Source organism: Pan paniscus, chromosome 20 (genome assembly GCF_029289425.2).
Source record: "Pan paniscus chromosome 20, NHGRI_mPanPan1-v2.0_pri, whole genome shotgun sequence".
NCBI classification, from domain to species: domain Eukaryota; kingdom Metazoa; phylum Chordata; class Mammalia; order Primates; family Hominidae; genus Pan; species Pan paniscus.
Genome location: NC_073269.2, coordinates 34,187,302 through 34,191,887, shown reverse-complemented (window position 1 = coordinate 34,191,887; position 4,586 = coordinate 34,187,302).

Genomic DNA, 4,586 nt, shown 5'->3' with positions numbered 1-4,586 from the left:
GAAACAATGCCCTCATCTTTCTCCTGCAGAGAAGCTCTCTGCACTTGTCCCTGTGGGGATATTGCTCTCTGCATCTCTCTGCCTCTGCCTCCACTGTCCTCAGGGATCTGAATGGAAAATGTCCTGCTCCAGGCCTTCTTCATTCTGTGATATCAACATATGCAAATGGACACCTGAAGAAGCCACCAGGCCGCCAATTTATTAGACAGAACCAGAGTCTACAAACCACTTCAGGTGCTATTGGAACCCTTGCAATAAAGACACAGCAAGACATGCAAAACATCCTAAACAGATCACAATTTTTCTTTTTTGAGAGACAAGGTCCTGCCCTATTGACACAGCTCATTGCAGCCTTGAACCCCGGGAACCCACCTCAGTGATCCTCCCACCTCAGCCTCCCAAGTAGCTGGGACTACAAGTGCCTACCACAAAACCTGGCTGATTTTTATTTTTATTTTATTTATTTTTTTGTAGAGATGGGGATCTTTCTATGTTGCCCAGGCTGGTCTCAAATTCTGGCCTCAAGTGATCCTCCCACCTTGGCCTCTCAAACTGCTGGGATTACAGGCATGAGCCAATGCACTGGGCCTGAAATACATTTTGATGCCATCTCTGACATAAGAGAGGAAAGCCTCTCTCTGCCATGGGTGTCTGGTTTCTCCTTTATGTTTTTTTCCTCTGTCCCCTGAACCTCTAGAACCACATGTTTGGAACTTTCTTTAGGCAGATATTGTGCATTGTCTTAATTCATAATTTTATAAATCCACTTGATAAATTGTAAGCACCATGGAGCTTACACACAATGCATTTAAGTGCTTGGTACACATATCAAGGTATCCAATACTTCTGTGTGTATGTATGTCTGTATACATATATATACACGCATACATGCATTTTTTATATATATGTGTATATATATATGTGTGTGTGTGTGTGTGTATATATATATATATATACACACATACATATATATATATATGCTCCATAATTTCATAAACCCTGCTGTCATCTTTGGCACTCAGCAGATAATAATTTCTGTTGAAAGAGTTGAGTGATTTCTTTTCTGTGCACGGGCTTCTCATCACTCCCTGCATCTTGAAGCACAAAGGATTCTTTTGACACCTGGGGAGAGGAGTGTCTCTGCATCAGACACTGCACCTGCAGAAAAATTCCCATGCTAAGGAAGATTTGGGGAGCTCAGAATAGAAAGTTTCATTAGTTCCATTCTGTGCGTAATGACAGCTTCTTCTCAAGGCTGAGGCAAGCACTCATTCTCCAGGTGAGGACAGCAATTTACCTGTAGCTCTGTGGGTGGCTTGGGAATTGACTGCTCCCCAATGTCTGCCTTGTCCCATTGGGTAGCCTCAGCTTCTGCTCACCTGTGCCCCCAACTGGGCCTATGGGCCAAATAACTCTTTAAGACAAAGAACTGGGAAATTTGAAACTCAATGATTCAGTACTCTCCTTGGAAATTCAGTAGCGTCAGAACCAGGGGGCACCAGATAACCATTTTCCAACAACACAACAACACTGCTTTTTTTGTTTGTTTGTTTTTACCAGAAGAAAGCGGCTGCTAATGGATGCTGGGCTGACAGCAACATATGATTTTCAAGCTGGCCACACAGACTTTCTTGGCTGCTCCCAAGGGAAAATCTGATTTGTTTATTCTGAGTGAAAATCAGTATGATTGCAGTTTCTGCTGCTTGGTTCAGGACATCTTCATCAGTGCAGGCCTGTTTTGATAACCTACAGATGGATGGCAGCCCCAAAACGAACATGGCATGCCACCCTGTTCTTGTGTCTACTGATTGGAAGCATCTATCAAAATACCTCTTTGGAGCTGAATTTCTCCCTGATTGAGTATTTTGAGGCAGCATATCAGGGAGCTTCTATGTGTTGAAAGGTTTCTTTTCACACAGATGAATGTGTGTTAGGTAACTCATCATCTCTTAGAGTTCTGCTTTAATTGCAATTAATGTTAAAAATATTTTTAGTTCCTGCGCGCTGGGTTCTGTTGCTCTTTCTGTCATGAGTTTTTTCACACAGGCTGTGTAAATCCTCAAAGATTTTATTGGAAAGTTCTCACTTCCTATTGGAATTTTAGAATAACTATATAGTGTAATGAAGAAAGTGCCACTGACCATTATTTTTTCTTGGGAGGCTGCTGGATGCATTTGGAAGACGAACTTTGATAAGCTTCTAAAAGTAGAGGACTGGAGTCCTAGAGGGCCTGGATGTGGGCAGGTGTGTTTTGCATGACCCAAGGGGAATAATTCAGGTTTTTGTTGTTGTTGTTGTTGTCTGATCATGTGACTGAGCTCTAGCCAATGAAATGAGACAGAAGTGATGAGTACCTCTTCAAGGACTTTCATAATAAACTTCCATGCTCGCCTTCACATTCCCTCTCTTCTCCTTCTCTGCTAGTTGAATAAAAACGAGCCAGATAAAAATCTCTGAAACCCTAGCAGATGGCAGAGCCACAGGATGGCAGAAAATGTGGTCCTTGAGTCACCATGTGGGAGGCACTCAATCACTTCTGTCTCATTCCGTTGGATAGAACTCAGTCACATAACCACAGCCCACAGCAAGGGAGTTTGGGAAACTGGATCATGAGTCACTATGTGAAAGGCTGCCCCATAATCGTACTCACTGAATAAAAAATGACTTTGGATTGTGTAAATTCACTGAGATTTTAGGATTTTTTTTTTAAACAGCAGTCAAAATACTTCGGCTAAAATACTGCTAACGACATGTTTGCCCAAATGGAAACTTTCTCTTTTTAATTTGTAAAATAAAATAGGACAAAATAAATCTTAAAAGCTAAAAATATTTTTTCTCTACAATTTAGTGTGATTTAATGCTGGGTCTATTAGCCTCTAACACCATATTTCATGCACACTCTGGAAAATATCAGAGCAGGTCATCATGTGCCAATCTTTGGAACTAGGACTTTATCTGTCTTAATCACTCATCTCTCTGTTCTCAAGTGTTTCTCCTACCCCAAATTTGCCAGAAGGCTCTTATACATGCTCATTATTAATAATGGCTAGCTAGTACAGCAATTGTTTTTCACCCATAATATGGGTGTGTCATTTTCTGTTGGGTTGGAGTGAAAAAAGCACGTCAAAAACTACAGTAGTGAGACATATTAAATGCTGTAGTCAGCTACCACTTCCACTCAAACGTGCATGCTTCTGGTTCGGACAGGGCCCCACCTTGTGCTAAACCAAAGCTTCAGCGTCTATGGGTCAGTTTTGAAGGATGCCAAGTAGAGCAGTGACATGATTTGATTTGTGATTTAAAAAGAAAATTCAGGGCCAGGTGCAGTGGCTCATGCCTGTAATTTTAGCATTTGGGGAGGCTGAGGTGAGAGGATCACTTGAAGCCAGGAGTTCAAGACCAGCCTGAGCAATATAGTAAGACTCCATCTCTACAAAAAATAAAAATAAAATAAAATGAAATAAAAATGTTGATTACAGCAAGATAGATGATTTGGAGGAGATAGGGACTGGAGTCTGGGTTTAGAGCAGAGCTAAATCACATCTTTATTTGTTTTTTGCTGTTGAGAATCAAGTATAAATTAAGTTGTGAAAATGGGTGACTCATATATCTCATATGCTAGAGATGAGTTATTTTAATTTGAACCATAGTGACCATTCAAGCTATACTCTTCCATCACAGGTAAAGAGGTAGACATTCATGGATCATGAAAGGAATGTTGGAGATTAATTGGAACTACCGCAGTGTGGCACTGATGCTATAAACTCATTTTCAAATTGTACTTAATTAACATTTGCTTACAAGTTCTTTCTCTGCTGAACACCATGAATTTAAACTGTATTTTTCTCTCTCCTTGTCCATGTCCTTGGCTAGTGTGGAGGCTCCTGTCCAACTTCTTTTCCACTTTATTCCTTTTATAGACCCAGAGATAAATGAATGAGCATTATAATTAACATTTCACTGCATAGACCCTTGAGGTTCTTTGCAGTCCCACACCCCACTTCTTTTTATTTCCAGGGCAGGAACTTGTCCTGAAAGCCGGCCCACATTTCATGGGGTGACATGGAGTTCTACCCCACCTCTTCCAGGAAGCCTGAAAGTCTCTGGTCCGAACTGACCTCTCTTCTTCAAATTCCTGTAGCACCTGCAGAACAGAATGAATCATTTTCCATCTTGTGCTGTGCTGCGCTTGTGTGTCTGATGTATATATCTGTGTCTTTTATTTTACTTCAAAAAATGACCCCCGGAAAGACACATCCTTGTGCCACCCCCAACTGTTTAATCTGGCCCCTGTGTGCCACATGGAAGGGCGCAGTGACTCAGGAAAGCAGCAAGGCTACTAAACATTGTTGACAAAGAAGCCCACTCCACTGTCCAAGGCAGGGAAGGCTTCACACATTGTCTCTTTTTCAAACAATGAATTCAAACCAGAAACAGTAAACAGGCATCCACATGTAGGCCAAAATGTTTTGTTTGAATTTAACAAGTTCAAATATTTGAAGATTTTATATAAAAATCTAGATTGGATTAAGAAAATCTGGCACATATACACCATGGAATACTATGCAGCCATAAAAAGGATGAAT